The following is a 27,677-nucleotide window of genomic DNA, read 5'->3' on the forward strand; positions in this document are numbered from 1 at the left end:
CAAAGGAGGCATAGAAATCCACCTGTAGGCTGTCCAGCCTCGGGATTTCGCTGCGGGACAGGTCCTTAATGGCCTCCTAGATCTCGGTTGTGGTGATTGGCACCACCAGTGTTCCGCTTGTATGCTGCCGTCACCTGCGGCAGACGGACCTTACCAATAAGTCTTGGGGCTCTACCATGTGAGGAGCCGTATGGAGAGATTAGTAATTCTCGTGGAAAGCTTAGTTCACGCATTTTTGTGTCTATGCGGGCATGAGGTGTGGTGGTAATTTTCAGTATGGGTATTGGAGGAGGGGGGTTCTGGTCATTTGGGCGAGCATTGTACCCGACTCATCTGCCTCCACGTGTATTTTCTGAGCGTAGGAGCATTAATCCACTATACAGAGGTGCTCCAGCAGGTCTGCGTATTCAATGCGAGCAGCTTGCAACTCAGATAATTTATTGGCATTAGATACTGCATCCTGCTCCAGTTTGCCACGGCTCTCTTCCACCCTCTTCAGGTCTCTGTTTATGGTTTGTCATGCTCCAACAGAGAGCTAATCGCCACCCCCTCCCCACCCCCCTTGTTATGACTTTGACGGCCTCCCATTCTGTTGGGGGTGAGGAGGCTGTGTTTGTATTTTATGTGAAATATGTGTTCATAGTGGCAGTGATATGGCCACAAAAACCTCCATCTTCCAGACTGGGATTTTGTTTCCAATTTGGGACCGGTGTAGGCACTTGCCCCCCAAGACTTGGTGATTTCAAAGGAGTTGTGGTCAGAGAATGTGCCAAGCACCAATGACATGCGGTCCTGATTGCCTCTGATCAGTGTGTACCTGCTATTAGTGTCTATCCAAGGGGACCCCTTCCCTGATCCACCCGCCAGCCCCTCTTCGCAGATGCAGAGTAAATGGTGTGGAATATTTGTCCTCACCATTTTTTCCACAGTTTGAGGGCCTCCGAGGACGTCAAATTTGTCTCTTGTAGAAACACTACCTGTGCCTTGTGCCTACACAGTTGAGCGTAAATTCTATGAAGTTTATGGATTTACCCCATCCTTCTAGCATGTTATAGTGATGAGTTGTGGCCATACAAACAATTGAAAGTGTGTGTGATGTCTGAGTGCATGCCTAATCGGGGCTTATGCTTATGCGTTGCAGTGGATGCAGAAGGCACACCCGTCTTGTGTCCCCAGCCATTAACCATTTGAATCCCCAATACAAGTTTCAACCGAAGAACTTCGTTCGACCAATCATAAAAACTGTAACATAGCAACTGCAGTGATCTGTTTGCATTCCCTTACGAGGTGAAAAGCAGATGTGGTAGCCAACAGCATCTTTGCATGTGCCTGTTATCGTATCCTATGTAGGGGCATTCCCATGGGCCGAACCCCAACCAACCCTGCCAAAAAACAGGATGAGCATGCATTATAGAATAGGATGGTACAGTATGATTGTGTAGTGTGTCGTGGCCCCCCGGGCACCGAGGATCCCATGCAACGCAATTAAACATCTGACATGTCTTACACTTTATCAATAATGAAATAGGCATAGGCTATGATTTATTACCACTGAGTCCTCAGTATGGGCGGCTTGACAGCGTCCCTTTCACCCTAGTAGTTAATTGACTGTTTGTGGGGTTATAGTCAGGAATAGCACCAAGGCACCAGGCTGTTTCCAGAGTCCGAGTGTGTTGTGCCGTCTGACAAAGTCTTGTGCCCTACCAGCATTCCCGTTCCCCGTAGCGTGGCTTCAGACTGGAGTGCAGGCCACCGGCCATCCAGCATCTGCTCCTGGGTGGGTATAAGAGTATTACACCCAGGAGTATTACAGGCTGCCCTGTGGTGTGTGTCACTGTTTAGCGCATCTCTGCAGTGTGACATGCAAGGATGCACGCCCATGCTCTGTGGGAATGGCTAGGTCCGTGAAGATGCTCTCAATTCAAGACCATGCCGCTTCTGGACTGTCAAAGAAATTGCTTTTGTGTTAGTAAAGAATGTTGAGACGAGCAGGGTACATGAGGGCGTATTTAAAATTCAGATGTAGGAGGTTTTCTTGACCCCTTAATAAGATGCTTGCTGATTCTGTACATTAATAGTATAGTCGGGGAACAGGGAAACTCAGGCATTAGTGTGTTGTATGGGTGCGTTTTCCCATTCACTACGGAGAAGGGTTTCTGGGTCCTTGTAATGGAGTGTATGGCCATTATCAGCTGGGGGGATGCACATCGTGTCCAGCCCCTTGTTAGGACCCTGGGCACTCTCCCCACACAAAACAACTCGGTTAGGTCTTCTGGGGCTATCTCTTCTTGAATTAAGTGGGATTACCTTCACAGTTTTTTAAGAGGCTAAATATTCTCACGTTGTTGCTACATGAGCGTCATCAGCGTCTTCGACTCTTGTGTGTGGGTGTCTAGGAGGAATACACAAATCCCAACTGCCAACTACACCCAGCACTGTTACTTGGTGCTGAAGCCAGGCAACAATTTCCGTCTGCCAAAGGGGCGATTTCAGTCAGAGACGCTTTGTTGGCTTTTGCCTTGTCTACCAATTTCTTACGGTTGGCCCCGAGGAGTGCCAACATGAACAGTAAGGGTCCCCATTTGCTGTTCAAGGACCGCACCGATTTCTTTTAGTATGGGGTCCAGCTTGTCCTGAGGGGGTCCACTGTGGTAGAAAGCACAAATTCCTCCGTGGTCATGTCGGGAGCCGTCAGCTCCTCTGGGCAGTGTTCATCCAGAATCTCCGTGGTCCATCTGTTTCTCTTTGGTGCAGCCCATTTTGTGGCACCCTCCAATTGCCTTTTCCCAGCACAGCATAATGGGCCTCTGCCTGGTGGGGGGACCCAGCAGGGCTCCCATGCCATCTGCCTCCTCTTGTCGCAGCAACCAGAAAACAGGCACGATGGTATGGATCATGTATTACCCCCGGGGATTTGTACTTACATAAACCAGGAGCAAGGCAACAACACAGGCTCCAAGTGATCGCTGGCATCTGCAATTCCCCTTGCATTACCCACCGCTGGTTCCAGCGGCAGTGGTGCCCACTGGCCTCATCACAGAGTCCGGACCATTCTGTGGGCGGCCCGTGCGTCAGTAGTGATTGTTCAGCGGCTCCATCACCTACTTTGTCAGCACGCACGTCCTTGCATCCATGGTCTACATCCTCCTCCGAGACCTGAACTTCCACCTTGAGAACACCATCAACATCAATTCCACCATCCTGCTCGACAACCATTGACTCAAACAGCACGTCACGACCCCCACCCACTCCGCAGGACACATGCTCGACCCCATCTTCTCCACCAGCAACCACGTCACCTTCAGCCACACCACTGAACTCCACTGGACCGACCACCGCTGCATCCACTTCACCTTCGAGAAGCCTAGCATGCACCAGCACACGCAATGGGCCCCCCACCGCAGCTGGAGCAAAGTCACAGAAGAACACCGACTCCGCCGCCCTCAACCTCAGGCAATGGATCGAAGACTGCACCAACACCCTTGCCCGTTCAAGAAACCCTCGAACAGATGCACTGACAGAAAAGCCATCTAGTTCACCACCAACCCCCAGGTATCCATAGGCTCGAGAAGAAGTGGCACCACGAACAGACACAAGACAGCAACAGAGCCTACAAGAGCGCCATCCGCAGACACCACCAACTCATCGAAAGGACCTCCTTCAAAGAGTGCATAGACAACAACGCACACAACAGTAAAGAGCTCTTCAACATCGTGAATTAACTCTCCAACCCCAGCTCCAACTCCAACGACAACCCGCCATTGCAAGACCTCTGCGACTCCCTAGCCACCTTCTTCCACTGCAAGATCGCAGACATCTATGACAGCTTCAGCAACCAGGCCCCACCGACAGACACAGACACCTCAGACTCACCGCCCCCCAGCCACATCAACCCCCTGCTTTCCTGGACCCACGTCAACGCCGGAGACACCATCAAATTCATGAACACCATACACTCCAGCTCACCTTCTGACCCCTGCCTGAACCACATCTTCAAAAAAGCAAGCTCCACCATCGCTCCTCATCTCCGCAAGATCATCAACAGCTTCTTCGAGACCGCCACCTTCCCGGAGAGCTGGAAGCTCACAGAGATCCATACCCTACTCAAGAAAGCCAAGGCAGACCACAAGAACTTCCGGCCCATCTCCCTCCTCCCGTTCCCGGTGAAAGTAATCGAGAAGATTGTCATCAAGCAACTGACCTCCTTCCTCGAAAAGACCAACATTCTGGACCTGTCCCAATTTGGATACCACAGCAACCACAGCACCGAAACAGCCCTCATCGCCGCCACCGACGACATCAGGGCCATCCTGGACAACGGAGAAACCACGGCACTCGCCTTCGACACCATCTGCCACCACACCATCCGCACAAGCCTCCACAACCTAGGGATCCATGACAAAGCACTGGACTGGACCACCTCCTTCCTCACTGGCAGAACCCAGAGTGTCTGCCTCCCCCATTCCCCTCTAAAGACACCAAGATCATCTGCGGCGTACCCCAAGGATCGTCCCTCAGCCCAACACTCTTCAACGTCTACATGGCACCGCTCGCCAACATCGTTCGATCACAAGACCTTAACTTCATCTCATACGCTGACGACACCCAACTGATCCTCTCCCTCACCAAGGCCCTCATCACCGCCAAATCCAACCTTCACGAAGGAATGATGCCCATCGCCTAATGGATGATCAACAGCCGCCTGAAACTGAACTCGGACAAGACGGAGGTCCTCCTCATCGGATCCACCCCCTCCGCCTGGGACGACTCATGGTGACCGGCCACACTAGGAGCTGCACCGATGCTCACTGACCACGCATGCAACCTGGGAGTCATCCTGGACTCCGCATTGTCAATGACCCAGCAAGAAAATGCTGTCTCCTCCTCCTGCTTCAGTGCCCGCCGCATGCTCCATAAGATCTACCGATCGATCCCCACAGGAACCAGAAGGACGGTCACCCAGGTCCTTGTCAGCAGTAGACTGGACTACGGCAACGCCGTCAACGCAGGAACCTCAGCCAAACTCCAGAAACGACTACAATGCATACAGAAAGCCTCCACATGCCTCATCCTTGACATTCCCCTCCACAGCCACATCACAGGCCCACCTGAAAGACCTGCACTGGCTCCCCGTCAACAAGAGCATCACCTTCAAGCTCCTCACCCACTCACAAAGCACTCCTTAACACCGGACCAGCGTACCTCAACGAACGACTCACCTTTTTCACCCTGAACTGGCAGCTTTGCTCCGCTGACTTTGCCCTCGCCATCTTCCCCCGCATCCGTTGAGTGACCGCCGGCGGCAGATCGTTCTCCCGCCTTGCCGCAAAAACCTGGAACACCCTCCCCGCCTACCTGCGTCAGACCCTGGACCTACTGGCCTTCAGGAGACTCTTCAAGACCTGGTTGTTTCGAGCAGTAGTAGCTCTCTTCCCCCCCCCCCCCCCCCCCCCCCCCCAGCGCCTTGATACCATCACGGGTAAGTAGTATGCTCTACAAATGAACTGAATAATTGATGCACATATTTGCATCACTTTTACCCATCTTGTATAGTCTTGTTGTGTATGACGTGAGGGATTCTAAGTTGTATAAGGCGGAATCGTACTCTTATGGCTACTTCTCTAGGGCTCTGTGTTGCCTTCTGGCCAGCACTTTGAGTTGGGGTGGCATTTTAAAATTAATCTCTAGGCTACTGTGCTTACTTTTGGCATGCAGAAATAATGCTGTTTAAGGGCAAACACAGTAAATTGTTGATAATGTGTGAACAGGCATGATTTCTACAACAGCATAGACTATGTACTATGTAACCCACTCTGATTGTGTCATATTTTCTCTAATTTGAATAGTTTTAAAATGGAAAAAAACTGTTTTAATCACAAAAGAAGTGATTTAAGAATGTCATGTACCATTAGACAAGGCTCAGAGTTTTTAAATTATTGGTCAAAACAGGCTGTATAGAAGTATTCACAGATGTAAAGTACCCCTCTGTATTTTGCCAAATCATAGCTGGAAACTGTGAGCATCTCATGCAGGTGCCTTGCCTGGTTCTTTGTTGCACCCGTTACAGATCAGTCCCCAGGAGATAATGGTTAAGAAATTTTGAAGGCTCCAACTATGCATTGCTTGTTCTCTGTCCTGTCGGCATTAAGTGTACAGTCAGCATTTTGTTTGTTTTTTGTGGACTTCTTCTTCCTGAGCCGAAAAGAGCTTTGCAATGGGTATCCAGAAACCTTGAAGCTACCCCTGAGAGCCTATGGAATGGAATTCTGTGGCATTCCATGAGTCGAGACCAAAGAAGAGAAGAGGAGTTGTTATAATATAGGTATGGTTAAAGTAGAAACAGAACATGGATAAAGTTGATATCTATGAGACACCTACTAGCCACTAGTGGGAAAGAGATACAGCTAGTCAACTGGTCAAGTTAAGATGTAAGGCATCAGTAGGGGATGCAAGAACAAAACATAGGAACCAGTCCTATAAAATTTCCAAGTAAAAATGTAGTTGCTAAGCAGTGAATAATACCTGTAGGTCCTCGAGTGCCTTGGCAGCGAGGTGCATATAACCACATGGCATCTTGGTGAAACATGTACAAGCCACCAGGGTTTGCAGCCCACCTAGTTTACAATCTCCCAACCCATCAGGCACCTACCCACCCTCTCTGAATAGGTAATAATTTATAAAAGCATTCCTGCAGGAGGACAGTTTGACACAGTCTCACTGATGAGATAAACCAGCATTTGCAAAGCAAAAGGTCTCCCGTTTGCGAGAGTTTAAGCTATTAGTTTTGTAAATGACAATGCCTTTTATTTATGTTTTAAAACCCAAAGGCATTGTCATTTACAATACCAATAGCTCAAATTCACATAAATGCAAGACCTATTGCATTGCAAATGCTTGTTTTCAACATGCACAACTGTTAACAGAACGTGCTGCATTACAAACCTTACTAACCACACGACACACCCATTGTAGTGAAGGCAGGCCTCTGCTTGCGCACATTGCTATGTTAGCATAAGCTTATTAGAAGTTTAAACGCCACACAACACTGCAGGTAGTTGTTGTTGTAAGTTTGACTGCGTGAATATCTTCACATGAGAATGGCTTGTTTTTAACATCCCTAGACTTACACCGCGACCTTAGTCTGCACAGTGAGTGCTAAAGCCTCCAAGGTTATCATAACAATGTTAGCTGTTGTTCGGACTGATCGGCTCACGCTTAGACACAACATACACGCAGCTGCAGCTAACTGAAATTCTGGCACCTTTAATAATGCACTGCATACATGATTTTAGGTACTTAGAGAAAATCCTTTTCCAGAGAGACAGAGAGCTTTTGCAGATCCTGATGTGATTCACTCCTGCTGGTCTTGGAGGAGACCTTCTATATTTTATAAAATGTCGTTCCTAGCTAGGGAGGGTGGCATACAAGGCACTATAGGACCTGTTTCCACCATCGATATATTATGATTTCTCCTTTTGTGTTTTATGGAATCGTAACAATGTTGATCGTATTATTTTTAATCATATGCCTGCTTATGTTAGCTAAAATACTGCATCTTAGAGCACGTCGTTAAAATAAACATTTTAAACTTTACTGTGTCTCTTTTTTACCCATGTTGTAGACTGGTATGAGAATAACAAAGGAAAGAGGGTTCTTGATTCCCATCATTGCTGAGAGTAACCTAAGTTGCATGTTCTGGGTTATCTAATCATTGGTTACTATGCTATAGGACGAAGAGCTAATGTGACACTGATGCTAGTCGGTTAGGGGTTCTAGGTACTGAGGTGAGTTTTTTTGGTCCACCACAATTCACTGATGTCCTGGGTCTCTGTGCACAGTCTGTGTATGAGCAGAATCCCTGCAACATGGCGCACCTAACAAAGTGGTCTTATTTTGAGACTCTCAAGTAGTGCTTATATCAGTCCACAACACCCTCACTATTGTTTCCGGTTGACAGTGGTGACGGATTAACCTACCTATATTTAAATAGGTTTTTTCAAGCTTGATCATTTAAAAAAGTTTGTACTTTGAGTTACTACCCATTTAGTGCTACGCTACATTTTCTTTCTACTTCTTCTCTACTGTGTCCTTATGGCTTACGTTGAGATCCCCCAACATAGTAGGGTGGTCGTCCGCAATCATTTGCAGACGTATGGCGTCACTGTGGATGGCTTGGCAGTAGTTTTTGTGGTGAGTGCTGAAGCGGCATACCCGTTTGAGATGTTCTACTCCTGGGTTACCTTTCCTGCAGTCAATGCGGATTCTGGTGTGTTTCACATTTATACTCCCATGGCCGTTCCTATAAACTACACCTCATATAGGACGCTAGAGATTCCTATCTCAGCCTGGCAGCATCGAGTTTGGTTTAAAGGCACCCTTCCCTAATCGGTGACGGTGGTTCTGTTGGGCCCTTTGTCTATTCCCGGGGCCACGTGGCCGGTTACACACCGCATCCGCGTTACCTTACACTCACTATTGATGAGTTACGTGTGCTCTATGTCTCTTTGGTTGGAGTGCACCGGGCTCTAGTTCAATATGTAACCCGCAATGTCCAGGTGGGGCCACCTGGTGCTGCCGCTCAACCAGCTTGACCGGCCGGGATGAAAATTGATCCTGTCATGGTTAATTCGGTTATGGGCAAGCGGCCCCAGTATAAGGATGATATGCCTTTTTGGCTTGCTGAGAAATTTGACCAGCTCGAAGCAGTATTCCCTAATATAACTCCTGTTGAGAAACACAGGATTTTAACAATAAGTTTGCAGAAAGACTTAATACCAGAGGTTCCTGATTGTGAAACCTGGGGCAAGATATTTGCGACAGTCTATTCTAAGTGCTTTGGCACTCTCTCAATGGCTGACCTGCCCTCCGTCATTAAGCTTGTACAGGATGAACACTGTGCGGAGGTGGCAGTTGAGTTGGGAATGAGAATCGTGGGAGTGTTTGACGTGGTTTCCGATCTCGTCGTTGCTAATGTCAAGGGAGATGCGGTAAACTTCCAAGTAACTAATGCTCTGCGCGTAGTTTCAGATGCAGATAAGCCCCGACAGTTACCGAAAATCATTGCGGCGGCTTATACGACCATTGGCTGTAATAGTTTGGGTGTTAAGCCTTTTGCTAAAACAGCACAGAAGCAAACTCAGGAGCAGGAGTCTAATAAAGACAAACACCCCGATTTTCCAAAGCAGATTTGGAATAAAGAATAAGAAACGGGAAAAAGCAACAGAAACAGGGGTCCCATCCTTCTTCGCCAATACCGGTGTCTACTGAGCGCAATTATGATTTGCTTGACCGCGCTACTATTAAGTCGCCTGATCATTTATAGGTTCCTGATCAACGTTCTCCTCGCTCTTTGTAGGATACATCGGTCTCATCAACCGGTGGAGGAGACAGCGGCAAAGGTCAGGGTGCCCAGCCAAGCCGTGAGCAGCCCAGCCAGACTGACGGTAAAGGCAAGAAAAACTACTTTCAACGTACTCGACCCCAGTTTCAGAAGAAGAAAGTTGCAGCTTTAACAGCGAGATATGCCATGGATAGTGAGAACACAGTTTCGGAACCTGACGTGGGCACTGACACTGTTAGAGAGCATGGCAGAAATTACAGTAGTGCGGGAAGCATTGCGTCCATTTCTGAAGATGGCAGCAAATGACACGTTTGTTGCTGTTGAGACAGCTGACACTAGAGTGGCTTCCCCTGAAATACTCTATGAAATAGTCATTTTAATTGAAGGTGACATACAACGTATTATAAAAGTTTTTTTGGGGAGAATCTTACAACTACCTATGACATTTTGTTAGCGGAAGTAGATTGGCCCCCGCCATTCGTTCCGCCCGCTCCGCAGGGGGAGGAGGTAATCCTCCCTGCTTTTGCACATACTGTGCCCAAGGAGCAGGTCCTGCATTTTGCAGAAGAGTGGGCTAAGGTGCTTGCACCGTCAGTGTACCGTACTCAATGTGAATGGGACAAATTTTCTCCCCGCCATGACTCCCTTGCAGTCTATGCCACAGCCTCAATCCCAATACCCCATGCGACGTGAAGCAAAAGCCCCCGGGGCAGAAATCCTTGAGCTATTGGAGTATCAAGGTGTTATTGAAACGTGTGTGTCTCCGATCAATAATCCTCTTTTTACTGTGACCAAGCCTGATGGCTCGTACCGTTTAAATTACCGGCACTTAAACTCTCATTGTCGGACCTGCGCGGTACAACATACTCACAGTTCAGCCCTTCTGGATAGTCGTGTGCGTAAAAGTTTTAAGACCACACTTTTTTTTAAAAAACAGTTTTTATTGCAATAGGTACGGTATACACAGCTGGTGATTGCCTACAACCCTGGGGCCGGCAGCGTATAATAGCCACGGAAACACAGAATAGGACACAGCCCGCTTGCCGACATCCCGGTGGCTCGGCGGCAAGTACAGGTCAAGGCGTGATGATAAGACCAGGAATGCGATCGTAAGGCAGTATAATCAACTGTGTAGTATTTTCTATTATAAAATCAGCGGCAACCACATAAGTGAAACATGAAAATAAAAATAAAAATGAAATAAGAAAAAAGCAGAGTCAAATAATAGTCACACTTGGAGTATCAAATAGGAAGAGACATCACAGTAAGGACGCAGCAATAATTAATGTCGAATCCTTCCCACCGGTCCAGCACGTGACATAGCCAATTCAGCAGACGGAGAATCACACAGTTCGCCTCTGTATACATTCCAGTGCCCCCACTTCCTGTCCCACACCTTAGGGCAACCCCGTATCTTGTATACAGTCTTTTCCGCAATCATGCATCGATCCATATCAGCCACCCATCCCACCACTAAGGGTCTATCTCGGGAACCCCACTTCATTGCAATGGAGTGTTTGGCTATCAGAAAACCCAGAGTCGCCCATTGTAGTTCTTGAACATTAAGGTCGTTGGCAACCCAGACAGAAAGGACACATGGTCTCGGCAGTGGTGGCAATGGTTTACCCAAAGATTCGCTCATTTTCGTGAGAACGCGGCCCCAGAACTCCTGTATTCTCGGACAGTCCCACAGTATGTGAAAGAAGGTGCCAGGTAAGTTACAGCCTCGCAGGCACAAGGGGTCAGGGCGCCGCCCAATCCTTGCCAAAGTAAGAGCAGACACGTAAGCCCTATGCAACACCTTCAGCTGTATCAGGCGAAACCTATGGCAGATAGCCGCTTGTCTAGGGGACATGAGGGCTGAATGCCAATCTTCCTCATCGAAGGGGCCCAGGTCAGCTTCCCATTTGACTCGCAGTGACGGGAAAGAGTTGGGAAGGTTATTACACAGTTTTCGATAAGTGTAGGAGATAGCCTTCTCAGGGAGCGGTTCTGATAACAACCTGTCTTCTAGGGGAGAAATAGGAGGAATCGAAGAGAGGTCTGGAATGGCGGACCGAATGGCATGAGAAATTTTCAGATAACGAAAGAATTCAGTGGATGCCAAGGAGTACTTGGTCTGGAGAGCCTTAAAAGACAGAATAGAACCTTTGTGAACCAGATCCCCCACCTCAGAAATCCCTATCATGTCCCAGTTGCCGAATCCCTGGGAGAAGCAGAGGGATCCCAAGCGTTGGGACGACCACAAGGGGGTAGCTTTAGTGAGCGTGTCAGCCCACCCCAGATTCTTATTGGCTTTGTGCCACAGTGCAACTGTGTGGGCCATAGGGCCGACGTATCTATGTTTAGCGGGCTTGCTATAGAGGGCTCCCAGGTAGCCCTCCCGTCCAGTTTGGATTCTATCAAGGAGGAAGGCCGGATTAAGGGGTGAGCCGTGTATCCAATGGTTGACGGCCACCAACTGTGACGCCCAATAGTAGAGGCGGAGGTTGGGCAGGGCAATGCCCCCGTCGTACCAGCCTTGAAAAAGTTTAGACAGGGCAATCCGAGCGGCACCACTGTCCCACAGTAGAAGACGAAGCTCTCCCTCCACCATGCGAAAATAAGAGTCTGGGATCAAGAAGGGACAGTTTTGCAGGGCATAGAGAAAGCGCGGAAGAGCTAGCATTTTAAACAGAGCCGCTCTGCCCGGAAGAGACAGCGGGAGGGATCGCCAATGTGCAATTTCGCTGCGGAGTCTGCGTAGGGGGCCTAGTAAATTCCGGTCATGAAATACCTTCGGGTCAGGTGTGATATAAATACCAAGATATTGAAAGCCATCAGTGGCTATCGCGATGGAGAACCCCCGGGGCAGTCGAGGAGGGGGGCCATGCAACATATATAGCGTGGATTTAGTCCAGTTAATGGAATAACCCGAATATTTACCAAAATTGGTGAGGACATGAAACAGGCTGTTGATGAAAGACCGCGGAGAGGACACATAAAGCAAGATGTCGTCGGCATAAAGGGAGATTTTGTCTACCACTTCATCCTTCCACTGGAGACCCCTGATAGAGACGTCTGTGCGGACCCAGTGCGCGAGGGGCTCGAGGGTAAGAGCGAAGAGTAACGGGGATAGAGGGCAGCCCTGTCTGGTGCCCCTATGAAGACGAAACTGGCGCAAAGTGTGGTCGTTGACCCTAACCTGGGCAAAGAGGTCTGTGTACAAAAGCTGTACCCAGCTGATAAATTGGGGCCCAAAGCCAAAGCGGGTTAGGACCTCGAAGAGGTAGGGCCATTCGATCGAATCAAACGCCATTGTAGCGTCAAGGGATAAAATGGCCGCATCCTGTTGGATAACCGATTGACGACTCATGACATTATTGACTCTACGCAGGTTCAATGCTGTGTTGCGGCCTGGAAGAAAACCAGATTGATCATCATGGATGAGGGAGGGGAGCACGAGAAGTAGACGAGTAGCCAACATCTTAGCCAGGACCTTCGCCTCTGCGCTAATCAAGGAGATAGGTCGATAAGATCCGCAACTATCGGGCGGTTTATTCGGTTTGAGGAGTACAACAATGGAGGCCAGCCGCTGAGCCATTGGGAGGACACCATCATCTCGACTTCGTAAAAACATATTTCTTAGATGTGGGGTAATCTCTCCGGCCATGCCTTTGAGGAATTCGATTGGGACTCCATCTGGGCCCATAGCTTTGCCGGAGTTAACGGCAAATAGTGCCAACATAAGTTCTTCCACTGTAACGTCAGCGTCCAATGCTGCCCTATCTTCCTCAGAAATAAGCGGAAGACGCATCTCCGCCAGGAGTTGTCTAGATTCTTCTGATGTGTAGGAGGGACCCGCAGTATACACCTTCTCCAAGTGGTCCGCAAAAGCCTCCGCAATATCTTGCGGGTCAGTAACTGTGATCCCATCCGGCCTAAGGATGGAGGGTACCCACCTAGAGCCCTGATCTCGGCGCTCAAGCCAAGCGAGCATTTTTCCATCAGTATCTCCGAATTCATAAACCCGGTGGCGTGAGTGTAGCAGGCGGGCTCGCGCCCTCTCCTGGGCTAGCGCTTGGTAGGCCAGTTGTTGTGTATGGAGGTGGGCAGCGGTGTCGTCAGTGGGAGCGGTGTTGTGTGCCATTTCGAGATGGACGAGGTCCGATTCTGCCCGGAGGATCTGTTCATTATGTTTACGTAAGTAGCCCGTTTTCAGTGTCATCGCCTCTCCCTTTACGACCGCCAAGTATGCCTCCCAGAGTATCACCGCAGAGTCAACGGAGCCGACATTTTCAGTGAAGTAAAATTTGGTACGTTCAAAGAGAGCGTCTTTAATATCAGGTATCTGCATAAGCCAGGGGCTAATACCTATAGGGCCCCGGGTATATGGACGATGGTAGGTCAGGTCTACACTTAGGGGCGAGTGATCGGAGATGCCTCGTTAAAGACCTCGTGGTCGGAGGAAGAAGCCGAGATCAGCTGTGGGGCAGAACAAATAATCAATGCGGGACATGCTTTTGTGTGCGTTTGAATAATGTGTAAAATATGCTGTAGTCGGGTTCTGGTGGCGCCACATGTCTACCAACCCCATGGCCGGAGCAAAGTCGGATAAGTCGGAGCGCGACCGATGAGAGCTGCGATTAGGGCTGCGATCTAGGTCATCGCACATCGTGTGGTTAAAATCACCGCCGATCAGTAATGTACCGACAGGGAGGCCCAATATGCGAGTGCCTAGTTCTCTAAGGGAGTCCAGTACGAGTGTAGGTGGAATATAGACGGAGACCAGATTCAGCGGGCGGCCCTCCCATGTAGCTTCGACAGTCGCAATGCGGCCCAGGGGGTCAGCCCACGTCTTGGAATAAGTAAGTGGCAGGCTTTTTTTAATTAGGATCCCCGTGCCGCGGGATCCCGAAGTGAAGCCCGCGTGAACTAATAATGTATAGCCCCCTCGTTGGAGAGCCCTGCAAGTGTTACCCACCAGGTGTGTTTCCTGTAGAAGGACAATATCGGGGAAGTGGCGACGAAGGTATTGGAGGACCACACTTCTCTTAATCTTATGACCCAGCCCATTAACATTCCAGGACAGGATCGTGAGGGTTCGAGAGCGGGGGTGCATCTTCATTATGAACTAAGGGGATCATCAGGAAGGAGAAGTGAATGTAGGGCTGACGGAAATACCAGTGCGGGAAGGCAACGAAACAGTGAGGAAGAGGAAGCTCACAAGGCCCTAGTGGACCAGGTAGCCCACGGGGCGAACAGCTAGTCAGCTTAAGACCTATAGTGGATCTAGAGACCTGACCAATTTGACAGAAGAGGACTCTGCAAATCGATAAAAAAAAAACACAAGGAAAACAATGACAATGCAATAACATCATTAGAAACCCAGAGCCACCCACCCCCCCATCAATCCCCCCTCCCTGCTTCCCTGCCCGCGGACTTGAAACTATCCACACCCCAACTAGGCAGAGTGCCTGTCGCCCTCCCAACCATGTTAGGGGTGCTCGGTGAGCCGGTGCCACCCCCGCCTGACACTAGTAGTGATGTGACCATTAAATACAGGAAGAAATTAAGCAGTATACAAATCCCAGTGCCATATTCACATATCAAATAGAGTACCTGGTAAGTAGTTAGTGCGGCCTCGCTTTGGGCCGAAGAACACACCATCCGGAAGCAGGAGCTGGCATGGCGTGGAGAACTGTAACGTCAAAGCGGTCCCAGCAATTAAGTCCCCTTAAGAGGAGCAGGCCCGCCGATCAGCACCCCAAAGGCAGTGCATAGCCGGCTCCCCAAGGTGTAGTGACACTATTCCCCCACATCATTTGTACCGATAAAGAGTTCCTGGCTGCCTGGCATCTGTTCAGTACTTGCGTGATCGTCTTGGTCGTCACGGGCATCCCGGCGGCTTGGAGATCTCCCAGCACGGCGCCAGCCCTCCAACCAGTCCCATACTTCCTCCGGCGAAAAGAAGAACCACGCCTTGCCGTCGTGTTCCACCCGCAATTTTGCCGGGAAAAGCGTGGAATACTTGATTTGCTTGTCACGTAGAGCTTTCTTGACTTCCAGGAAGCTACGGCGCCTAGCCTGGACCTTCATGGTATAGTCCGGGAACAATGTAATGCGGGCATTCTCCAGGAGAAGAGACGGTCCCGCCCGGGCTGCTTGTAGGATGGCGTCACGGTCGCGGATATTGAAGACCCTCGCAATAATAGGTCGGGGGGGAGCCCCTGGCTTGGGTCTGCCTCCCGGGACCCTGTGCGCTCGCTCAATGGAGAAGAAAGTTGAAAGCTTCTTTGGGCGGAGGTGGGTGGTGATCAGGTTTTCGACAAAGAGGTCTGCTGCTGGCTCCTCCATCCGTTCCGGCACACCCAAAATTAGAATATTGTTACGTCGCGCCCTTCCTTCATAACCATCCAGGAGCTCGCTCATTTGTTGCTGTTGTTTCTGGAGCTGCTCCACCTGTCGTTGGAGGGTAGAAGTATCATCAATCAGGGCCGCAGTTTTAACTTCCACATACTTGACCTTGGCGTCCATTTTCCGCAGGTCAGCCCTCAGCAGCGTCACCTCTATATTGACCGAGTCAATCCGCGTCTCCAGGGATGACCTCACCCCAGCAATCGCCTGCATAACGTCCTCCAGGGTAAGGGTCTTCGCTCCTAGCGAGGGGGACGTAAGACTCGGGGTCTCAGGGGAGGGTGCAGGTTTCTCGCCTCTCCCAGCACCCCAGGAGTTCTTGTTGAGCTGCCTCTGGTTGGAGGGTCTGGTCGCCTTTGACGACGCCATGGGGAATAAAGATGTCAAAGATGCAGCGTGCAGAGTCCAAGGGGACTCAGAGTGTGGCAGGAGATATGGCCGATGAAGGGAGAGGGGCGGCACACACTTGGCTCGTTAGTCCAAGTAGAGCGGGTAGATCAGTGCCCAAAGAATGGCAGGCCCCAGAGCTTCCAGCGGTCAGCGGCTACGGGTAGAGCTCAGGAGTGGCGCGGAGGCACGGAGGAGATCCGGGCAGGCGCCAGGAAACGCTGCAGGGCTATGACGGCCCGGGGCCACCCAGTCCGAAGATGGCAGCAAAGGGCGGATCTGGGCCAGCAATGGCGCAGGAGCTACTCGAGGGCACCCAGGAGGGTCAGGTTGCGTCTAGGGCTGCAGGTGGAAGGCAGCCAAACAAGTCGCCCAGCCTACAATTGCCTGTGTGGTACTGCCTGGGTCACTGTTGCGTGCTGGCACAGCGTTGTTTCAGAGTGGAGCAACCCCCAAACGCGTTGATGGCACCAGGGCCATGGTGCACAGGCTTCAATGTCTTCCAGGATCGGCGGCCACAGAGCAGAGTCACAGGGTTCAGGTTCCGGTATCGGTATAGAAGTCCCAAGGCCATACAGGCTGATCCTATAAACCTGCAGCGGTAGGGGGTGAGAGCAGACCGGGAGACAACATGTGCCAGTAAGTAGAGGCCCCACCCCCGGGCCGATGCGTGGAGGGCCAAGGGATGCGCGGGCCCGCAGCAGCCGGAAAGCGGGAGGGAGTAAGTGTCCGCCGGGCGCAGCAGTGAGCAACCGGACACAGCAGAGGATCGGTGCTGCCCCGAGTCTCAGCAGGAGCCCAGCCTCAGACGTACCTCCGGTGTAGGGGGTCGCAGAATTGCGGCGATCGGGCCCCTTCCCCCCGGGGGGGTGGGCTGCGGTGGGACAGTGCCAAGAGGAGCCAAAGGAAGGCTCAGCCGCGTCGTTGCACGTACCGATAGGTATGATACAGCGGGTCGGGGCTCAGACGGGATCCACTCGGGAAAAGGCACCTAGCTCCCGCAGCTACAGGCCCAGAAGCCGGGGTGTCGAGTAGGCGGACCCCAGCGGAGGAGGAGTCTCGCTGTGTCCGCTCGGGCCGTGTGGATCTGGCAAGGAACCGGCCAATCAGTCGCAGGTAGCCCAGATAGGCACTCACAGGGTTCCGGTGCGTCGTAGAAGGGTCCGCTCCCCAGCTCCGTCGCAGGACAAGGCAGCAACAGCGGGCACGGTCAGTTGCGGAGTCGGAGCTCCGATACGGGCGCTATCTTGCCCTCAGCCGGACCTTCACCTAGTAGATGTGCTTCGCTTTCATTCCAGCACGAACCAGGACAATCATAGCTCCAGGGCTGGCACTGAGGACTACTGTGAGGCCCCCGTGGTTTTAGGGGGGGACCTCAGGTCGGAAAACGGATGAAATGTGGCGGATAAGCAGGACGGGGTCGGGAGCCGCGTTAGAGAGCGACCATTCCCGTCGGCTGCTAGCCACGCCCCCGTTTAAGACCACACTTGACATATCCAATAGCCATAACCTGTCCTCTATTAGTAGTCCATGGACAGCATTTACCTGTGGCGGTAAATAAAAACAGTTCCGAAGATTAGCTATGGGCTATAAGAACAGTCCTGGAGTCTTTGCTGCCTGCATTGTTAGACCCTGATGCGTGCTCATATGTGGATGACATTAATCTCAGACGATGAATTATGGACGCATCTGTGTTGTGTTGACCACATCATCTGTATGTTTGCGGACTTCGGTTACAAATTTAACTTTGCTAAATCGCACATTGCAGAGTTTACAGTGTTGTTCTTGGTCTATGATCTCAACAATGAAGGTCGAGGTTCGTCACCTCACTTCCTAGAGAAATGCGCTTAATTGCACGCTCCTACAACTCTGAAGAAGCTACAATCTTTACTGGATTTTTTGAAATTCGGTGTACTTGCATTCCCGATTATGCCCAGCGTATCAAGCCGCTTTATGCCTTGGTACAACCTACTTTCTCCAAATCTTGTTGGCTGCCTGAACATTCTGCAATTTTGCGATCTTTGCAGTCTGACCTTCTTGAATCTAAGTTCTTACTAACTCGTGACAACCACACCAACCTTGTAATAAGAATTACACCTGGGGCGGTGGGTTTCACGTACCTGACTTTTAATGAGGGTGACACAGTCCCTATTGTTTACTAGTCACACTTGTACAATTCGGCTGAAATGCGATTTTCCTCTCTGGAAAAAGTTTTGACTGCAGTGCAGATGGCGATTCTTAAAGAACGTGCGCTGTCGCAGGGGAAACGCATGTTGGTTGTTACTCCGTATCCTACCTTGGAGGCAGTGACGAAAGCCAGTGTACCTAATTCAAAAGCTTTACACCCTCAGTGGATACAATAGGCCACATCTTTGATTTCTCCGGATGTCAGTTTTATATTTGATTCCTTTTTGCAGACTCCAGAGTTCTTGCAGTATGAATTTGTTCATCCTGCTCCTCTGATCTTGCGCCCGCTGGAGGATTTCCATTGTATCATATACAAAGACGGTTCGGCGCAACCCGCGAGGAGGTCTAAGCATGCTTATTCAGTGGCCTGTGCAATAGTGGTTGGTACCATGGTGAATGGAGAGCTCAGGTCCGATGTCATGCATATACAGACATTAGGGGACTGAACCTCCCAATTGGCAGAGCTCCGTGCTCTGGTGCTTGCACTGGAGTACACTGATCCTAGTGTGACTACTCTTATTTCTTTTTTTTTTTTTTTGGGGGTATAAACTTTTATTCGTCGGTAGAACATACACACAGCATTCCGCCTACAACCCTGGGGCTGGCTGCAATTTAGTGTTTCATAAATACATAGCACAAAACAGTTCGCAGAATTAGCACACCGATATCCCAAGGGTCCGGAGACGCAGGCCTGATATAGCACAACTTAGTATGTATTCTGAACGTGTCGGCGTCCCCCGCCCTGTCCCCTTCAACCATGGTAGAGGTGGATGTTATGTCTACTATTTCGTGGGAGTATACCCTGAAGTGTGCATGTCTGCCAGCGACAACCGGGTCTAACATTACTAACGCAACAATCCCGCCCAACCCCCCCCCCCCCCTGACTGCCCCTAAGTCTGACTCCACTGCAAACCCGCCCCCACTGTGCCCCGCCCCCCCTCTCGTGTCCATGCCCATTCCTGCACCCTCCCCATTAAACAAGTATCATCTCCCGCCAGGCTCCCCCGCTCCACGTGTGTCCCAAAGTGAGTGTTCCCAGGTCTTCTGTGTCCCACCAGCCTCTTCAGAGTCCCAGGTGTCCTGCCTACCAACCCCGGTGAGCCCCCATTTACTGTGTATCTAATCCTCAGGGCCCTCCTCCCCTACATGCTGCTCCTCCGAGTCCTCCTGATCTGGAACCGCGGCGTCTTGATTGTATTTGTATGTTAAATACAGGTCCCAAAAATTTTTGGGTCTACTAACTGGGGGTAGGAGTTGACTATAGAGCTGTGACTGCGTGCAGCCATACAGCATGTCCCTGCTCCATCTGCGTTTCGTCGGGAGCGGGCCCCGCATCCAACACTGTGCCACCACTCGTCGAGCCATAAGTAAGCCCATATCCGCCAAGCGTCGTGTCGCTGGGGGGAGGGTCCTGGTATGACCCAACAATGCCAACGCAGGGTCAACTGGGAGCTCAATCTCTAGTATTTGACCCAGGTCAAGAAAAACGTCTGCCCAGAATTTGTTAATGCCTGGGCAAGTCCATGCCAGATGCAAGAAGTCCGCAACAGGCACGTGGCAACGCTCACATTCCGGAGTCTGTCGAAGGCCGTATCTATGCAGGCGTTCTGGAGTATAATATACTCTTTGTAGAAATTTAAAGTGAATGAGTCTGTGTCGCGCATTAAGTGATACTTTTTTAGTGTTGCGACAGCAGTAGTGCCACATCGAGTCGCTTATCTCCGTCTGTAGGTCCCGCTGCCATGCCACTCGGGCTTTAGGGGGCGTCTGCTCCCCGTGAAGCTGCCCAGCCTTGTATAGCCGCGAAATCAGGTTGCTGGGTGACGGGGTCTTTATAACGTAAGTCAGCTCCGGTAATTCAGGAGGTTCCGCCATGGTCGGACCCAGCAAAGCTTGAAGCGCTGCACGGACCCTATGGAAGTGAAACCTGTGCAGCAACGTTACCGGTGTCTGGGAAGGGACAATCTGGGCCCAGTTAGCCTAGTATATGCGACTCCATAATTTCCCCTGACCAAAACGTCCGGGTCCGGATGCAGCTGTATGCCCAAGTATCGAACCGGGTCTTCCGACCACTGTAGGGGGTAATCCATGACAAACTTGCCTGTCACTGGAGTCCGCGGGAACGCTACCGATTTTTCCCAGTTCACCTTTAGGCCAGACAATGCACCAAACTGCACCACTTCCCGCAGTACGGGGGAGAGATTAAGTTCCGGGTCCCTGACATACAAAAGCGTGTCGTCCGCGTACGTGGAGATGCATATCTTATAAGTGGGGAAACTAATACCCTCATGACTGTGGTATTCACTAAGGGCGCATGCTAGTGGTTCCGCTACCAGAGCGTACAGTAACGGTGAGAGGGGGCAGCCCTGTCTAGTGCCTCTGCAGATTGCAAACGCTTCCGAGACTCTGTTACTCAGTCGTATTCTGGCGGACGGTTTATAATACAGGGCGCCAATCATTTGTAGAAAGGGTTCACCCAGTCCGAGCTTCCTGAGCACTCTCGACATGAAGGGCCACTCCACGGAGTCGAAGGCCTTCTCAATATCTAGGAATACAGCCAGAGCCTTATTCTCCGGCCTCACATGTTGTATCGTCCCTAGCACCGTGCGTATGTTATACGTAAGGTTCCTGGCAGGAATAAAGCCGGCCTGCTCTGGGGCTACCAGTTCCGGGGCTAGTAGTGTGAGACGCGTCGCTAGAACCTTAGCAAACAGTTTCGCGTCCACATTTATCAGGGAAAGGGGTCTGTACGACCCGCACTCAGCAGGAGGCTTCCCCGGTTTAAGGAGGGTGATAATGAGTGCCTCACGCATGGATGGAGGCATACTGCCTTCCAAGCATATGTCGTCGAACAGTGTCGAGAGGAAGGGTATCAACTGGTCCTTAAAGGCCTTGTAGAAACCCACCGTCAACCCGTCGGCTCCCGGGGCGCTACCGGATCGCATGCTATCCAGCGCCTCCACTATTTCCTCCTTCTGAATAGGCATCATGAGGAATTCCCTCTGCGCATCGGACAGCAGCGGCATTTTGATATAGCTCAAGTAATCATCAATCGCCCCCTCCATCCCCGCTGACTTAGCTCCGTAGAGGGTGGAATAGTACTGCCGGAATTCCCCTAGTATCTGTTCCTCATCTGTGAGGACCTCCCCTGTAGTCGACACTAGTTCACCCACTGTAAGCTGTCGTCGTTCGCTCCGGACTATTTTAGCCAGGAGGGAGCCAGGTCTCTCACCTTCACCATAAGTACGTGCCGTGGCGTATTTACCCATATGCTGGACCTCTCTGTCAGCCTCTGCATTATATTCCGTTACCAGTCGTTTGATCTTTTCTAGGGCGTCCCCCCCGGGGTCCGCCCGCTGTGACTCCTCAAGCTCTGTAAGTTGTTGTTCGAGGTACCGAAGTCTCTGTCTAATGGATTTTAATACGCTGGAATGTTTGGCCATGGCTACACCGCGCACATAGACCTTAAACGTCTCCCATAGCGTTTGGAAGCTCTCCACGGTCCCCAGGTTAATGTCGAAAAAGCCGTCAATTTCATTCGCGAGTTCACCCCTAAAAACCTCATCAAGCAGAGAGTACGGGGGGAAACGCCATGTAAACGGGGGAATCCTATGAGCCGGCGTGTCCAGTACCAGGAGGAGAGGGGAGTGATCGGATAAAGTGGAGAAGTGTGGCTCACTGGTTAGAGGAGACAGACCTGGAAGCAGAGGTCAGCCCGGGACCAGGGTTCAATTCCCGGCTCGGCGGGGTCTTGAGTCCTAAAAATGTCCATGGACTCGACAATTCTCGCTCCGGTGCCTACTCGATTCACGGGTTCACACTCTGCGACTCTGGGCAATAGCTTGCTTAGTCTCCACAACGGCCCCTCGCGGCGGGATGCCTGGCTTTCACCTTGCGGATACCCTGCCGGGGTTATCTCACAGGGGAATACCAGGACGGGTTCCCTAAGCAAGCGCTTAGAGACCGCTTGGTGATTTGCGCTATATAAATTCCTGTACATTTACATTTACATTTACATAAAGTGCACGGTAGTATTTGGCAATCCCTTACACGATTGGACAGCTGTTGTGATGCAAGCCAATAATCTATTCTGGTGTGGAGTGCATGATAGGCGGAGTAGTGAGTGTACCCCCCTCTGGAGTGATGCCGGCTGCGCCACACATCCAATAGATCCAGGCGCACTATTTCGGTTCGGAGAACCGTGGCAGCAGCCGACGGACACCTAGGGGGCCCCGCAGACCTATCCAGGTTCGGGTCGAGTATCAAATTAAAGTCCCCACCCCAGAGCACACCGGAATTGTCGTGCGTTCTGCATTTCTGGGCTAACTCCGTGTAAAATTCCGGGGAGTCGTAGTTAGAGCCATACACGTTCACAACCAGCAAATCCAGCCCCCTGCCCCTGCATCTACAGAGTACATAACGTCCCTCAGTGTCCGTCTCTAGTGAAGTTAACGTGAGTTTGGAGTTAGGATTGACCCACGTGAGTGTCCCCCTTGAGTGTGTGGTGAAACCCGCCGCCACACTACAGCCCGCTATGCCTTTGTGTGTCAGCAGTTTGCTGTGTAGTGGTAAATGGGTCTCCTGCAAGAGAGCGAGGTCTATGTGGTGTCTACGCAAATAACTAAGGACCTTACGCAGCTTTCTGAAGTCGTTTAGGCCCCTAACATTCCAAGTCAGTACCTTTAGTTGAGGCGGTGTAGAGCTCTTCTGGGATTTAGAAGTGTCAGCCATGGCCCAGTCTGTCATCAGAAGGTCTTAGGTAATCAGACATGAGACTCAGGCGCCAGTAAGAGGCGCAATCGAGCAGGTAGTATGGCGTGTCTCCGACAGAAGTGAACACAGTGGAGCCCCCAAAAAAGTCCAATTTCAGCACATCAGCAGTCAGACTAAAGAACAACACACATTCAAAAACAGTCCCCAACATTCCACCCCCCGCCCACAGCAGACCCACCCCAATTCGGCCTTGCAGGACCCCATCCCACCCGCCCCTCCCCAACAACCACAAGTCCAACTGCCCCATATGCATACTGCTCGTGGGCAGAGGTAGTAAGCCAACACTGTCACGGAAGTAACTTCCCAACTCTGGTGCCCAGCCCCCCTCCCCCCGTCTAGCACCACCCGCAATGCATCAATGCACCAACCTGCACAACAGTATAGTTGTTCTCCTCAATCCACCCTTCTCACCCTCCCCCATCCCCGCCACCCCATAGGCGATCCCCGCCCTCCACCCGTCATCAATTTATCAATGGCATGTCGAATCTCAGTATACGGAGATCAACTACTATGGAAGTCAATTATTATGCCAGAACCCCAGACCCGCTTATCTGTTGCATCACAGCCGCAGGATTCTGCTTCGGGTGAATGTTCCTTCAGCCTCTAGGATAGAAGAGCGTTCATCAAGTAGCAAGCCACCAAGTCATTCCTGGTCATCTTGGTCGTGTTGGCCAGTCTCCTTCTGATTATCTGCATGTCCGTCAGTCTTATCTTTGGCCCACTTTTTCATGGCTTTTTGCAACTCTGTTGGGTCCGTGAAGATATGTGAGCGGCCCTGTCTATTTACTCTCAATTTGGCTGGGTATAACATTGCATAATCTAGGCCCTTGTCCCTGAGGCGTTTCTTGTGGGGGGCGAAATGCTTGCGCGCTTCCTGCACTCGTGCCGTGAAGTCTGGAAAAATGGAGATCACCGATCCCTCGAAGCGTAGTTCTCCCTTAGTGCGAGCCAACCTGAGCGCCGTATCTCTGTCCCTGTAGTTTAGCAACTTCGCTATTATCGGACGGGGAGGGAGGCCTGGGTTGGGCTGTGGGCCAAGAGTGCGGTGAGCGCGTTCCACCACAAACATCGCCGAGAACACACCTTCTCCCAGCAGCGTGGTGAGCAGTCGTTCAATGAACAATTCCATTTTGCCGGTCTGGGTGTTCTCCGGAAGGCCAGTAATGCGGAGATTGCAGCGCCGGGACCGCGCCTCCAAATCCTCCGTCTTATCCTGTAGTGTTCTGATGAGTGTCTCCGCCCGCCGCCTAGCCGTATCCAGGTCTGTTTGGGCCTCCTCCACCTCCGTAATTCGCCGTTCGGCCATGTCATGTCTTTCCGAGTGTTTGTCGAGGCGCTCCGCCATGCGGTCCATTCTGTAGGACATGGCGTCCATCTTGGTCCCCAGAGCCGCTATGTTGGTCTGGATGTTTTGCTCCATCGACCTGAGCATTGACTTTAGGTCTGAGTGTTCTTCTTGTGACTCTCCCGTAGGCACCTCTTCATCTCGCTGTGGCTGAGGGCTCGGAGCTGTCAACCGCCGTTGGGAGAAAGGGAGCTTACTCTGGGTGCGGTCTCCCTTCCCCATGCTTGCTAACGTCGTGTCGTAGCTCCGCTACGCCGGCAATGGTCCCCTGGCGCCAATTATTCTGCAGACGCGCACTCAGCTGTCCTCCCGCTAGCAGGCCTCACCGGCCGTTCTGTCTGGGAATTCGGGGGCCAAGGATTTGCCACAACCCCCCCCCCCGATGGCTCCGTTGTAATGAGAAGGGGGCCCGTCTGCCCCACCTGGGGCGGAACGTGAACACTGTCCACCTTACATTGCCTGAGCTACAAGAGCCGAGCGCTCCGTGGCACCTCCGATGTGGTTGAATGGCTGCCCAGCAGGCCTACACAGTTTTGAGCGCACTCTTAGTGTCCGGGTCCCCCGATGATCAGTGGCCCCTAACAGGTGCCTCACAAAAGGGGGGAGGGCAAGCGCCAGGTCCGGCCGCGCCGCTATCCTGAAGCCTCTTCCCGTGTGGCGTGGTATCAGCCTCCCGCGCGGTCGCGTTGTAATGGCGCCGCCGGGCTTCTTCCTCCCCCACCGAATGGGCTCACCGTTTGTCCTGCAGCCTTGCGGCAGGGGTGATCGGGGGACTCCTGTGGTGCGTTGCGTTGTCCGCCACCCCTCGGCAAGTGCGAGACCTCCAAGCACCGGAAAGTGTTCCGCCGGGGGAGCGATCGCCAGGTGCTGCCGCACGCCTCCTCGCGCAGTGCGGGTCCGTTGGCACGCAAAGCCGCGGTCCGTAGGCCCTTCCGGAGCTCCGCGGGACAAGCCAGCAACCGCCGTTATTATCGGCGTAGCACCCACTAGGACGGGTCCTCTTCTGCCCTGTCGGCTCCGATAGTCGCGGCGGGGTCGGGGGTGTCAATAGAGCAGGGTTGGTGCAGGATAGTTAAGGATTTTTAAGTGGCGCCGACGGAGCTCAGGGACTACGCGGCCATCTTCGTCGGCTGCTAGCTCCGCCCCCCGTGACTACTCTTATTGTAAGGGACTCTTACTACTGTGTACAGTCTTACAACGACAACGTATTCTTTTGGACTCAGAATGATTATCGTGATTCCAAAGGTAGCATGATTAAACACAAAATGGTTTGGGTTTGAGTGGCTGAGATTAAAGAACGGCTCCCGCTCGTGTTTGTAATTCATACTCTTGGTGACCAACGCGTGGGGGTACATGCTGTTGGTAACGGTCGTGCTGCTGAAGCAGTTGCGACATACTTAGTAGCAGCAGTTACACGTTCCAAAAGTAAGATTGATGATGACATCTTGACAGCTATTGCTGCGACTGAGAAGGGAGATAAGTACCCTAAAGGTTTCCCTTCTAAATACTCTTATCATTTAAGTTCTGTTAAAGTTCCCTATGTGAGATTTAACAACGTTGGTGACAGGTTGATTCCCAACGCGGACCGCAGGCAGGCTTTGATAACAGCTGCTCACGAGGGTATGGCCTCGGCTCATGCCGGCGTGTCGGCTATTGTATCTCTCCTACAACAGCGTTACTGGTGGCGCGGATTGTACAAACAGACGCGCGATTATGTCCTTCATTGCGACATATGCCATCAGATTAAACCTTCAACTGCTGCGCGCCCGCCCCAGACACAGTTGTACATTTCTAATAAACCACTTGGGTGTGTTTATTTAGTTAACTGCGGTCCTTTCTCTTCAGGTACTGCGTATAAGTACATCTTAGTTATAGTAGATTCATGCACACGCTTTGTTTGCGTGTGGCCACAAAGGAGTGCAGATGCCCGCACTGTCATCAGGGATTTGCGTGTCTTTGTGGGAATTTTTGCATGTGGTACCTTTCATTCAGACCGGGGTCCAGCGTCCATCTCTAAGGCGTACAAGGATGCCATGGCTTCATTGGAGGTCCACGTCAAATTTTCGTCTCCATGCAGGTCTGAGGGCAATAGTGTTGTGAAGCGAATGACCCCTGACTTAAAGCAATCCTTGACAGCTAAGGTTTTAGGTACAGGCCGGAACTGGCTAGCCCATCTCTATAGCATACAACGTGCACTTAATATTCTCCCTAGAAGGTCTCTGGGTGGGCAGACCCCATACAGAATGCTCTTTGGCATCAAAATGTTTGTTCCGGACCTTGAGGATCTAGATATGGCGGCATCTGCCGCATCCTTTGACGGAGATGAACATTCTAATGTTTTACAGAACCTACAAAAGACCAGAGACAGTCTTGCAAAGGAACATTTGCCCTCCACCACTGATGCTGCTCTTCAGATTCTGGTAATTGGCTGGCTACCCCGAGTTGGTGATCTGGTCCGTGAGAAGGTGGAGAACAAGAAGGAGTTCGGCCCCTCATATCGAGCACCAGTTCCTATACTTGGCGTGCGGGCACAAGAACAGTCATTTTACCTCCACTTCCTGGTCGCAAGGAAAACTGGTACATCTCCATTGACATTATCAAATTACAGCGCGTGGCCGATTCTTCTTAGTATGACACCTGCGGTCTCTTGTCCAGCGATGCTGAGAAATTCTGTTTTGGCTCCGGCGAGTAACACTGGCCCTGACGTTGCCATCGAGATGCCTACAGTTACAAATTCGTTATTGAATTCACCAGCTGGTGATACCCTTGATGATACTGAGTATACTTACCCCACAGATTTGTCGATGCCTGATTTACAAAAAAGTGCAGTTAACCAGTCACGATTTTCATTTGACACTGACTCTACCACATCAGAGTCACCCTCAAAGATTCCTATTTTTTCTGTTTGGTTAAAAATGCATTTTTTGATACCCCTTGGACTTGCATTTGGCTGGTGCTTTTTTAATTTTGTTTATTTATGTCCATTGAATTTGTGGTCTATTTTTTCTGCTTTGTGAACGGTCATTATGTTAAAGAAAGATCTATGATTAGACTTATTGATACAACTTTGGCACCCCACTCCTCATCTCACATCATAAAGAGGGACCAGACTTTTGTTAATATCACTGCTTGGCCCGTATTAAATGGGATTGTGTGGGATGCTGTAAGATTTCAAATCCACGGTCCCACAGAGGTTATTCATTTTCCCAATGTACTACATGTTTCAATGGGGGATGTGGTTAAACAAAA

At 51.1% G+C, this 27,677-nt stretch overlaps 1 protein-coding gene across 2 annotated transcripts in view; it reads left to right on the forward strand.

The window, feature by feature from the left end:
• The window catches only part of LOC144798754 (cytochrome P450 2J2-like), a 404,320-nt gene that overhangs the window by 50,737 nt on the left and 325,906 nt on the right, over positions 1–27,677 (forward strand). The window lies entirely within an intron of this gene.

The sequence above is a fragment of the Lissotriton helveticus genome, chromosome 1_2, assembly GCF_964261635.1.
Source record: "Lissotriton helveticus chromosome 1_2, aLisHel1.1, whole genome shotgun sequence".
NCBI lineage: Eukaryota > Metazoa > Chordata > Amphibia > Caudata > Salamandridae > Lissotriton > Lissotriton helveticus.